Genomic DNA, 12709 nt, shown 5'->3' with positions numbered 1-12709 from the left:
GAGGGTATCAGATCCCCTGGACCTGAATTAGAGAGAGTTGTGAACTGTCATGTGGGTGGTAGGATTTGAACCTGGGTCCATTCGGAAGAGCAGCCAGAGCTCTTAACCACTAAACCATCTCTCCAGCCCTGTTTAATTACTTTTGAAGATCCAGCTTCTTCATCTTGGAGTTCAAATTCCTTTGTGCCCTAATTCCAACTATTTTTTTGTTGTTGTTTTCTTTTCACTCATTATGAATTCTAGTCAAGTTGAACTTTTGCTACCTAAAGGCAGGGTTGATTTCCCAGCGACTTTTTACTGGTAAGAACCAGTTATCTCTATTTTCCAGCCAACTGTTGTTAATGGAATTACGGCTTGCAGCCTGTACCCTCAGTAAGCCAGGCTTGGCTAACTGTTGGCAGGGAACCAGAATAAAAGTGAAAAGCAAGGAAAGAAGATATATTGAATGTACACACATTAGGAGGACAGACAAAAAGAGAGTGACTACCCTAAGCCCATCTTTGAGGGTCCTGACTGAGGGTGTTAAAAAAGAATATATTTAATGTGGCACAAAAATAAAAATAAATAAATAAATAAATAAATAAATAAATAAACAAACCAACTACATGAAAGTAACCAGCAAGGCAATTTTTTTTTTCTTTTTGAAAAATAAACCAAGAAAACAACCCAAGGCAGGGTAGCAAGCACACCACTGCAGGAGGTTCGTCTGGGTTCTAGTCTGACTCAGTAACTGCGCCTTACCCAATCAGTAGGAGCTTGACCTCACAATGAAGCTATGAACTAAGTCCTAGTTGGTGCAAAGGGGAAGAAAGTTCAGTCTTACAGCTGTGCAGGCTAACATGCACGTACACAAGAATTTCATAACACGGACTGTTCATAAAATATCTGCTGTTGGTGGGCTAGCCACCTTTAATAGAAAACAAAACCATTTCTCACAATGTAAGGCTTAAATAGAAAGCAACAGGTATGTTCAGCTAATAGGTTTCAAGATTTCGCCCTGCCTACCTCTTCTCTCTCTCAGCTCAGTCTCTCCAGCAAGATCATCTGACAGCTGTAAATCTTTTTCCTGGAGACAAGTTCCTGTTCTGGATACCCTCAGGGCTTCGACCATTTCCTCCTCTAACAGAAGGTTCCTGGAGAAATGTTCATTTGTGGGGTGGGGGGTTAGGGGGTGGGTGTGTGGCTGTGTGGCTGTATGTATGTGTGGTATGTATGGTGTGTGTATGTGTACATGTGTGTGAGTTCGGGTGTTATTTATGTTGTTTGCAAATATTTGCATATGTGGTGTGTGTGCATGCGTGTGTGTGTGTGTGTGTGTGTGTGTGTGTGTGTGTGTTGTGTGTCCGTTCTGGTCATGAGCTGAGTAACTACCCACCACATGCTCTCTGTTGTGCTGGGTTACCTTTCCATAGAATCCAAGGACTGAAACCATCAAAACATCTGAAACAATTCTTACCTCCTAAGTTGATTTTCTAGGGTATCTGTTCCAGCATTAAGATGCTAACACAGTACTTACTTAATGACTCTCAGGTTGGTGAGATGGCTCAACAAGAAAAGCTTCTTGCCGCCAAGAAGTTCAATTTCCTTGATCCCTGTGGATGGAGAGAATGAAATCTCACAAGTTGTTCTCTGACCTCTGCACCATGGCACAGTCAAACATTTCCCTAAATACATCATATATACCCACCTACTTACCTAACTACATAATACATGTGATTTTAAAAATAAATACATAACAATAACAAAATCACCTATTCTATGAAGCTTGCACTGTCTCTGCCTGTAGTGGGTTAGTCTACTGCTGCTTGTATTTAAATGCTAAATACTGGCTCCCCAGATATGGTTGCTGTCCACTAGCAGATCCTCATGTACACCACGTACACTATGTAAACCATTCTCCCCAGGTTAACTGGTCAACAAAAGACTGGAGCCTGTGATTGAGCTACAGAGGGAGAAAGGTGGGATTTGAGTACTGAGTGATGGGTCTCAGGATAGATGAAAGGGGAAAGAAAGAAAGAACACAGAGACTGGAGGAGGCAGCCACGAGAGCAGATGGACCATGAGCATTTGGCCAGGAGTAACAGCAAGTGGCAAGGGACATTTGGTTGGGATACAAATTAGAGTAGCTTTGAAACCTGTCCAATCTAGGTTTGTAGCTTGTCGGTTAATACCTGGATTGTGAATCTTTTATACAAGCTAGCTAAAAGGCTTAGTTCCTTTTACATCTTCCGACTAAGGAAACTGGGTTTTGTTGCTGTTTTGTTTTGCTTTGTTTTGTCTTGTTTTTGTATGTATCACTCCCCTGTATCTGTACTTTTCTTGTGCTTGGAGATACAGTCAAAATTGACAGCTAACCATCTCTCCTATTTAAGCAGTCACCTCCTTCAGGACAGACTCTGGAGTCTAAAAGGCACTATTCACGTTCCAGAGAACCAAGTCCTTCAATTCTGGATATGGGACAAAGAAACTAGTTCATTAACACTTTCACCCTCTGGTTTCGTCTCTTCTGCACTCATCCTTCCTGAGATGGTTAGAGGCAGGTAGGGGTAGAGAGGCTTGCTCAGCATTTTCTTGTCATTAGAAGGAACTACTGAAGTACTTGTGGGTGGAAGTTGTTACTTTAATTTTTTCAAAACCTATTTTTAATGATGGTTCTTAAATGCTTTAACCTTGCTTTTAGCCTATCAACCACCTGAGGCAGTGGACAGAAAGGATATGAGGGAAGCAGGCCTGTTTATGAATGGTTCTTTGGAGCAACTCCTGTCTGTGTTGTCTGGAAACTGGCAGTTCAGTTCACAGCTTAGCAGGCAACAGCAGCTTGATTCACTCGCAAATACCTCACAGATACACCCGCAGTCCAGTTGGGTAGAGTTGGGATAGCAAACATGAATCAGCAGCAGTGCCACTACCTAGCAGAGTCAGACAGTCCTCAGCCTTGGCACAAGTCAGCAGGAGAGACCAGGGTCAACAGAAACTCCAGGGAAAGTTCTCAACTGTGCCTCTCTCATTGAAGCAAAGATCAGTGAAGACACAAGACCAACAAGCATTGCACAGCTAGCTCTATAAGCAAGCCTAGCTCAGCCTCCATTGCTGTCCGTGTCAAGTCCTTTTATACTTCCTCCAAACATCACATATCCTCCACATGTCTTGCCTCAGCATGTGCATTTGTCTTAGCTGACATCACTGCCAATAAGCCCAAGTCTACAGAAGAGGCAAGAAACTGCAGCAGTACACCACCAGACATTTTTTTGACAGGTTTCTCTCTGTGGCGTCACTACAATATAACACAGCTATACAATGTTAGACAGACCAATACATGCATGTTGTTAGTAAAGAATCCTTCTTCATGAGTCCTTTCACATGCTTGCTTTAGCAGAACATCCTCTCTCCTGTGTCTGCTTCAGTAAAATGTTCCTTCATGAGTCAGCCTTAGCCTTTCACCTGTGTCCTCTTTAGGAAAACACTCCTTCACATGTTTGCCTCCTCACAACACCATTTGATACAACCAACTTTTTAAAGAACCCTTAAGTTTCCACTTCAGGAAATCACAGAAACTTGTCTCGAGCTGAATTTAAAAAAATTTTTTTAAACAAAACAAAACATATATTTTGGGGCTGGAAAGATGGCTCAGCAGTTAAGAGCACTGACTGCTCTCCCAGAGGTCCTGAGTTCAATTCCCAGCAATCACATGGTGGCTCACAACCATCTGTAATGGAATTTGATGCCCTCTTCTGGTGTGTGTGAAGATAGTGACCATGTACTCACATACATAAAATAAATGAATGGGGGGTTGGGAGGGGAGAAGGGGATAACATTTGAAATGTAAATATATAAAATATCCAATAAAAATAAATTAAAATTAAATCAATCTTTTAAAAACCATAAATTTTATTTATTTTTTTTGTGCACGTGGGTGTTTTGCCTGCATGTATATCTATGCACCACATGCTTGTCTGGTGTCTTCAGGGGCCAGAGAGGGCACTGAATCACTGGAAGTGAAGTTACAGATGATTGTGAGTTGCCATGTGGATATTGAGAATTGAACCCATGTCTTCTGGAAGAACAGCCAGTGTTCTTAACCACTAAACCATCTCTCTAGCCCCTTAAAAATTACTTAAATATTATTTATATCTCCAGAAAAGGCAGGTAAACTCTAAGGATCTTAGATTTAGTGATGGCATCATCACGAAGCATTTCCCTATCACCCTCTGGCCTGTGTTACCTTTGTAATCATGAAGTGGCCATTAGTAGCAGGGTTACTTCAGGAACATGCATTACTTTATGCATGTTCAGCAGGTAAGAATTGCTTCTCTTTCCCAGAAGCCTTGAGCCTCTGTTTCTTTCACCACACAAGGAGACAACCGGAAGCTTCTAATTATGACCCAGCCAACAGCCCCTCAGGGACACTTAGCTGTCAGCACCTTTTACCTTGGACTTCTCAGCCTCCAGAAATTTTTGAATTTTTGTCAGAGACACTGCCCCAGATGGCTTAGAGTTGCCTATCCCCTAACCAATCACTGGCCGAAGGGACAGAATTCCTTTAATCAGCTGAGACCATTTGTTTGGGTCGATTGGATGCTGCGAAGCTATAGTAGATTGTGTTTTTAAAATGGTGCAATATTACTCACCTCTACATACTCTTCTTCCAATGAAGCTTCACACTTTTCCCATCAAGAGGTGGAACTTGCAGTGTAGTATGCTCTCTCTCTCTCTCTCTCTCTCTCTCTCTCACTCTGTGTGTGTGTGTCTGTCTGTCTGTCTCTGTCTCTGTGTCTGTCTGTCTTTGTCTCTCTGTTTCTGTCTCTCTCTCTCTCTCTGTGTCTGTCTGTCTGTCTGTCTCTCTCTCTCTCTCTCTCTCTCTCTCTCTCTCTCTCTGTCACTCTCACATATGCATGGGGTGGAGGCATGTAGATAAGGAGTTTAAAGTGACCCTCCCTCACAAGGAGGCCAGTCTGGGCTAATTGACACCTTGTCTCTAACAGAAAATGAAAATGACTGCAGAGAGAGGTGGGACCTCAGTTTCCTCTCCTTGAATCTGGGCGAGCTTTTGGCCCCTTCCCGTTGCTATATGATTTCTGAGATTTAATGTGAGACAGTGCTTTAATGTCTCCAGGCCTGCTGTCTCCGGCACTCACTCAGGAAAGTCAGCACTATGCTGTGAGGTCTCTCGAGCTGTCTGATAAACAGACCCACAGGGGAGGACTACTGGCTATTGATTGCCAACTCTTAAGAGAACTATCTCAGCCATAGATCCTCCAGCCTCGGTCTCAATGCATTTGCTGATACCATGTGAGCTCAGGACAGCTGTTTCATGCCTAAGTTATAAGCTGGTCTGTTACACAGCAGCAGACAGTGGGATGGGGGTACAGTGTGGAAATCCCTGTCTCTTCAGCGCTTCCTTTTGTTTCCCACTCGATCATTGGGCTAGATGTGAAGCATAAGGCAGGGGGTGAAGAGATCGACGAAAGATTTGAAGTCAGAATTCTATGGCTAAGCTTGAGTTATTCACTGATCTTAGGAACCAGGAGTGCTGCAACTTGTGCGGCTTTGGGATTGTCCTAACTGGGGTGACAGGGAACAGAGGCATGCATACAGAAAAGCTGTGATTGAGTGGGCTGTGTGCTCTGATGGAGACACACCACCAGCAGCAACTTTGAATTATAACACATTTATTCTGTACATATGGATCAAGGGAGCAGGTTTATTGTTTACAGGTGACCAGGAGGCAGTTTTGGTTAATTTGGGTAGGAGGTCTCTATAGGAGAGCAGTCTCAGGCTGTGAATTGCAGAGAGGAGGAAGCTGTGGTTGACATTTTCTGCACACATTGTTGAAGTTTGCCCAAGGACCAGGGGAAGGCCTTGCCATGGGTCTGAGGCACTGAATTCCTGAGATGACCATGCTCATGTTCACTCAGGACTTCATCTGCTTTATACACATTCAGGGTTTTCTTTGCCCCTCATGGGTTTTGGCGGTGAGTGCCTTCAACTTTGTAACAATACTAATATTTTGTATATTTCCTTGACAAGTGTCTTAGATAGGGTTTTTTCCCCCATGAAGGAACAATATGACCTTTATATTCTTATAAAGAAAAACATTTAATTGGGGCTGACTTTCACTTTCAGAGGTTCAGTTCATTATCATCATGGTGGGAAGTATGGCAGCATCCATGTATTGGAGGAACTAAGAGTTCTACATCTTGATCCAAAGGCCGCCAGAAGGCAACTCTCTTCTGGAGGCAGCCAAAAAGAGGCTCTCATTTCACGTTGGGTGGAGCCTGAGCATAAGTGCCTCAAACAAAGCCCACCCCCACAGTGACACCAACAAGACCACACCTTCAACAAGACTACACCTCCAACAAGACCACACCTCCTAATAGTGTCACTCCCTGGGCCAAGCATATTTAAACCATCACAAGTTGCAGTGCAAGGTTGCTGCTTATAATTTAGATGTTTGGGATCCAAGGAAAATTATCATGATTAATGATGTAGTCTTTAAGCTTTAACTACACCCACCACCCTGGAAGGAGGAGCCCTCTTTCTCTTGCTTATTCTAGAAGCAAAGATCCTGAGTGTGGATGTCAAAATAGTTTCCACATAATTTCTGTAAACATTTCTTAAATGGGCTGACATTTATTTTATTTGAAAGAGAGAATGAATGCTTAAGGAAATCTATAGAAATAATAAATAATAAAACAATCCCTTTGGGATCTGGCTAAGCTACTAAACTCAATGTGGCTGAAGGAATTGCTGCTTTCCAGGTCCTCTGCTTTATCATCCTGGGTTTGTTTTCTGCCCCCACCTCCCTGGAATGCTGTTCCACCATCATTTGCTACAGTTGGTTTACTTCCTTGTATTCAAAGCAATTTCTGCAGAGAAGTCTCAGTATGTCTGTAATTTCCCAAAGTTTACCTTTGTTTCAAAATGGTTTAATGGTTACCTGGTTATGATTCCCTGTTCTTATTGACTACCTTGGAATCATGCCTTTGTTTCACGAGGCTGTTAATGACTAATTTGTTGTATTTAAGTTCTGCTCCTGTAGTCCCACCTACTTTGCCCACCAAATCCCTTATTTGAAAACCACCTATCCCTGAGCTATAAAAACCTTGTTTTCCTCATGTCTAATGCTGACCCCTCAAACCTTAGGGAAGGCAGCCCAGGTACATGGATAAAAAAGCTTGCTTTAATTAAATTGGTCATAATGACTAGGGTCAGTGGTTTTTCTACTCCCATGTTTGGGATTAAGAACTTCTATTTTTTTATTTATTATTTTTAATTAGGTGTGTGTGTGTGTGTAAGCCCAAGGGCCAGGGGAGGCTAAGGGGCAGATCCCCTGAAGCTATAGTTACAGCTGTTTATCTGTTCTGAGTGCTAGGAACTGAACCAGGTCCTCTGGAAAAGTAGCAAGCACTCTTAACCACTGGGAAATCTCCCCAGCTGTGGGGCAGAGGTCAGTGAACGGTACCTTGATTCCTGATCGAGATTGGTCAAATCTCCGGAAGACCCTAAAAGGGACAGCAGATGCATTCCCAGTCTCCCAGAATATCGGGGCCTCACGCAGCTGCACCATCCCACAAAGACATTGTCTTGTAAAATAGGCGAGACAGAGCAGTCATAAACAGGACCACACCCCCGAATATGTAGATGAGGTCTTCCCAAGCTCTCAGGCCAAACCAATAGGAAGTACCTGCTGTCAGACACTGTTCCATCCAAAAACCAGTATTTAAGTGTCGTGTTCAGAATTAAACGTGTGCAAGAATTGTTCCATCGTCCGAGCGCTTCTATCTTCAGAGCTGTAACACCGCAGCTTGGGGAAGAGATCTCCTCTCCCGAAATCGCCACCAGAAGCTCCCTTGTACCCCTCGTTGGCTAGTCAGTCTCCTCCTGGCTCAGCCCGGCCTGAGCAACCCAAGCAGCAGCTGCAGAAAGGAGGACTGGCAGCTGGGGCGGTGAAAGCTGTTCCCCCTCCCTGCGCAAGCTCTCTCCCCCTCGCCCGAACCTGAGCATCTAGTGGGGCAAGAGATCTCCATGGGAGAGGCCGGTGATACCAGAGCCCTACACCCAGCCCCCTACAGATTTTCTTATAAGGATCATGAAGACACTGAATTACTTGCTCGATGAAATGCTTTTACACTGACTGCACTTCTGGAGCTGGCTCCATTAGAAATGTAAAGGATGAAACAAGGGGTGTTTCAGGCCTTGGGGAGAAGCAGCAGCAGGTCAAAGACAGCATTCTTGGTTTTAAATAGATAATGTGTTCATGTTGACTTGACTGAGAGGCCCTTCCTTTCTGGAGCTGACCACCATCTCCACCCCAAAAACACACATGAGCAAGACTCACAGGGTATCCAGACTATGACCAATCAGCCCATGCATTTCCTAGCAAATTGAAACCCAAGCTCAGGTCCTGAACATTTCCACACAGTGATAAAAATTTCTGGGGGTTGGGGATTTAGCTCAGTGGTAGAGCGCTTGCCTAGGAAGCGCAAGGCCCTGGGTTCGGTCCCCAGCTCCCCCCCCCCCCCCCCAAAAAAAAAAAAGAACCAAAAAAAAAATTTCTAGGTTGTTGACCAAAACACTGGAAGAAACTGACCCGGAGCTCAGAGACTTTTTGTTTTGTTTTTGAGAAGGGTGGTAGAGGTGGTGAGATAATTTTATTCAGAGGATTGAGAGCAGGGAGGGCTAAAGTATAAACCACATGATCTGATGTTCTTGGCAGGGCAGATCTTCCTGGACTCCTTATGACTAAAAGCCAAATTTTCTAAACCTTAATATAAGCTCCACCTGACACCAAATCGCAGACATAAACAGGACATCTTTCTCTTGTCTGTCATGAGGACATGAACTCTAAATTCCTACGATAACTATATTGGATCACACTGAATGCCCTGGTTGGTAGTTAACTTCATCTATGTCAAACATGCTGGTTTCAAATGCTCAGGTTTGAGCAATCTCCCTGCTTCACTCTATCTATCTATCTATCTATCTATCTATCTACCTATCTATCTATCTATCTTCTACCTATCTATCTATCTATCTTCTATCTATCTATCTATCTATCTATCTATCTATCTATCTATCTATCTATCATAGTGTCTCTTTGGAATCTTCAACCAGTCTGTCTTAGGAAGGGGAAACACCACAATGCCCTCTGAACATGTGACAGTTTCGGGATCCATTTGGTTACACACATATCTCCTCAGGAAGACATTGTAAGTTCTTTGAAAACAAAGGTCATATATTAGGCATTTCCCTAATTCTTCAATTAACAAAGCATAACACACTTCAGATATAAACAAATGACCAGAAGGTTCCTAAGTCTCCCCTAATAATATTGATTTTCAGTCTGCCTATTCCTTCTCCTACTCATCCTGCCTGTTAGATCAAGTGCTCCGATAAATTATAATAAGGTGTTTTGTTTATACATTGTATAGTGTGTGTCGACTTTTTTTTTTTTTTTTCTTTTTTTCGGAGCTGGGGACCGAACCCAGGGCCTTGCGCTTGCTAGCCAAGTGCTCTACCACTGAGCCAAATCTCCAACCCGTGTGTGTCGACTTTAATATTTTTCTTTTGGTTATTGTTTTTTAAGAGACATACTGGGGAAAAAAATCAAACCAAGGAAGAGCCTAGACAGGAGGAGAAGCTTGCCAGTACTCACTTTCTTGTGGTCCCTTTGAGGGTTAGAGATGGTGGGAGGCCATGATTTGTGGGAGCTGCTTAGATGAGCATCAGTAGTAGACACCAACACAGAATGATAAGGGAAACTGAGCTCTAGTGAATGCAGAAGAAGGCTCTGTAACCAATCAGCTAATCCTAAAGCAGCTAATTAAAATGGATTTCCTGCTATGTCATTGGTTGAAGTCCTCTGAAGCCCTGGTTTTGAGGGATCTTACATTCTTAGATCTTGTTTTACTTTGTTCTGTTTAGATTTTTTAAATAAAATTTAAGATCATTAATTGGGGTTGAGGAAACAAGAGAAGGCAACAGGATATGTGTGTCACAAAAGAAGCAAGGAATAGTAATTGGTAGGAAAGGGACACAGACCAGCAAGAGGGAAGGGAAGATGTGGGGGAGGGCAATTCAGGGAGGTGAATGAGAACCACGTATAGGATATGTACATATGAGAGTAAGTGTGTCACGATATGCATGTACTACCTTGTGAAACCCATCTTTGTTATATTAGCCAAAAACTTAATAGACACAGGGATTGCTGGGCTAATGGATACACAATCACCCATGCACTCACCAAGAGATCAACTTTGCACACCCTTTCATATCAGTGTGCACATCCCTCTTCTTCACTTCTTCCTTTTTGTTTTCCTGAAACATGATTTCTGAATGTTCAGGCTGGCTTTGAACACTATATCCTGCTGTCTTTACTCCCATAAGCTGAAATTATAGGCAGGCACTTCCATGCCTGGGTCTTATTTTTCTTAACAACTAAGTTGACTTTAATTATATAGACACATGCCAAGTGTTTAATGGTGTTTTTTTTTTATTGAAAAGCAACTATAGTTAATTTTTCTCCCAAAAAATACTCCAGAATATTTGCATACCTAGACATTGCTGAGGAAAACCTCCCAAAGGGAACACCAGTGGTTTCCAGGATATGAACATTTTGAAATTTGAGATTATACAAAATTGCCCCTCAAGGATTAAAGCTTTGGGGGAGGCAAACAAAGTCCTTTTTAGGTTTGTAAGGCAGTGTGTCTGCTTGAGAAGCCAGGCACTTAACAATAGATGTCTCTGTTCAGGCATGCTTATTTCTGCCTTAAGGAGACACTTGCAGAACAACGGCTCCTGCACGCGGGCCAGCCTCGGAGCTCTCACTGTTCCACCTGGGTAGAAATCCGGTTTCTTAGTCATCTCGAGATGCAGAGCCAAAGCAAAAGCCAACTAACAGGAATTACCTGTTTCTTAGCCTCTGGTTGCTGGAACCGTTTGCTATTTTCCAGCTACATTTCTTAAAGTATTTTATTTTTGGTTAATTAGTGCCTCTCCTTGTGGTTTGGCGGGCGTGGCTTACTGGAAGAGAGAAAATCAAATACTGGTGTAGAGTTAAACAGTTTGAATTTTCAGTGTGAACTCTGGGCAGGTAGGTATGGTGGAGCACATTTTTGATCCAGATTTCTGTGAATTCAATGCTAGCCTGATTTAGAGTTCCAGCGGGGGGGCGCGCGCACACACAGACTCACACCCACAAACACAGACACGGGGACGGGGGGTGGGGGGTGGGGGGGTGGGGGGTGGGGAGTTAGTTTACAAAGACTATAGTGGGCACTTGAGAAAATTACATACTCAGTAAATTTTTACTGAGGCTATTGGGTGCACGGTCAGTAGACTTGGATGCTCTGAGCCACTGCTTAAAGAGAACTGGCTGTGGGGCAGGAAACTATGAGTTTTGTTGACGGAATGGAAAAGTGCATTTGATTCTGCTGGGTGGTATCCTGGAGGAGAGTCAAGGTATCTAAGTGACCAGGAAATGACTCAGAAACTTGCTGAGTCAGCACACGGTCCCTTTCCCCTGCAGGCGAATGGGTGTGGGTCTCTGAGCCTGGCCAGGTGTGCTGGTGCAGGGATCTCAGACTGTGGGAAGCCTTCCTGACTTAAGCAGCCGGAGTCAGATTTAAAGGAGTCACACCTCAGGCAATGGAAACTTTAGAGCTGCCCCACCCAAGCCCCCAGGCTCCCAGCCCTTCTGTCTTCATCTTCTCCCTCCTCCCTTAATGCTACAACTAGCAGCAACAGGGAAGTGCGGTTGTGGTGTCCCATCCCCCACATACCTTCACAGTAGAGAATTGAGAAGCTCAGGTCTGGTGGTCAGGGAGGGCGTGTTCCACACGGACCATTTTGCTTCCTACTTCCTCTACTAAAGAGGAACTTTTGAAAATTAAAGGAACCTACGTACTGCAGCAAAATCTAACCATCACTGCTGCTTCGAATCCAGCAATGTCTCTCTCCCTATCTGTCACGTCATTTTTATATGTAACTTACAGAAGAAGGCTCACTGATAATAACTATTTGGTGTGTGTAGGAGTACTCCTGCAGTCTCTTAGGAGGGTCACAGGAAGTTTCAGGGCATAGCAAACTCTAGGTGAGAACTTACTTCAAAAACCAAACCAAGCCAACTAGCCAACCAACCAACACTTCCCCAAACCATACATACATTTGATTATATTCTGTGTATTTGAATTTGTGTGTCTAGCTATGTGTAATATATATGATATTTTTAATGTAATTAGCCGTTGTGAAATCTCATGCATGAACCTGGAACAAATTCACCTCATACATATCGAATCTGTAACAAGCTCTAGCTTATTCAGGTTTTTATTCGTTTGTTTTTTCTTGCAGTTGCATTGATAAAAATCAATTCATTTTTTAAAAAGATTTATGTGAGTCCACTGTTGCTGTCTTTAGACACACTAGAAGAGGACATCAGATCCCATTACAGATGGTTGTGAGCCACCATGTGGTTGCTGGGAATTGAACTCAGGACCTCTGGAAGAGCAGACAGTGCCCCTAACTACTGAGCCATCTTTCTAGCGCCCCCCCCCCCCTTTTTAAGTCTTTTGATGGCTCTGGATTTCTGTTGAAAAATGGTGGCTGTCTTTTTTAAACCATTTATAAATATTAGTTCAAATAATGAACTCCATAAAAGGCTTCTTACTATGCATCTATTTATACCAGTTGCCTAGTTACTGTTGGCATCTGT

At 43.2% G+C, this 12709-nt stretch overlaps 1 long non-coding RNA gene across 2 annotated transcripts; it reads right to left on the bottom strand.

Moving 5' to 3' along the window:
* Positions 1 to 1523: 1523 nt before the first annotated feature.
* Positions 1524 to 11844, bottom strand: LOC120100592 (uncharacterized). 2 transcript variants are annotated; one of them, XR_015672279.1, is made up of 3 exons: positions 11781 to 11844; positions 10908 to 11022; positions 1524 to 1592 (listed from the first exon to the last, which is right to left on the bottom strand). It is a non-coding gene; the product is annotated as an uncharacterized LOC120100592 (long non-coding RNA). The 2 variants fall into 2 exon arrangements; XR_015672274.1 differs by lacking the exon at positions 10908 to 11022.
* Between the last annotated feature and the right edge of the window lie 865 nt (positions 11845 to 12709).

Source organism: Rattus norvegicus, chromosome 2 (genome assembly GCF_021556685.1).
Source record: "Rattus norvegicus strain SHRSP/BbbUtx chromosome 2, alternate assembly SHRSP_T2T, whole genome shotgun sequence".
Taxonomy (NCBI): Eukaryota; Metazoa; Chordata; class Mammalia; order Rodentia; family Muridae; genus Rattus; species Rattus norvegicus.
This window is presented reverse-complemented; position numbering and strand designations above follow the sequence as displayed.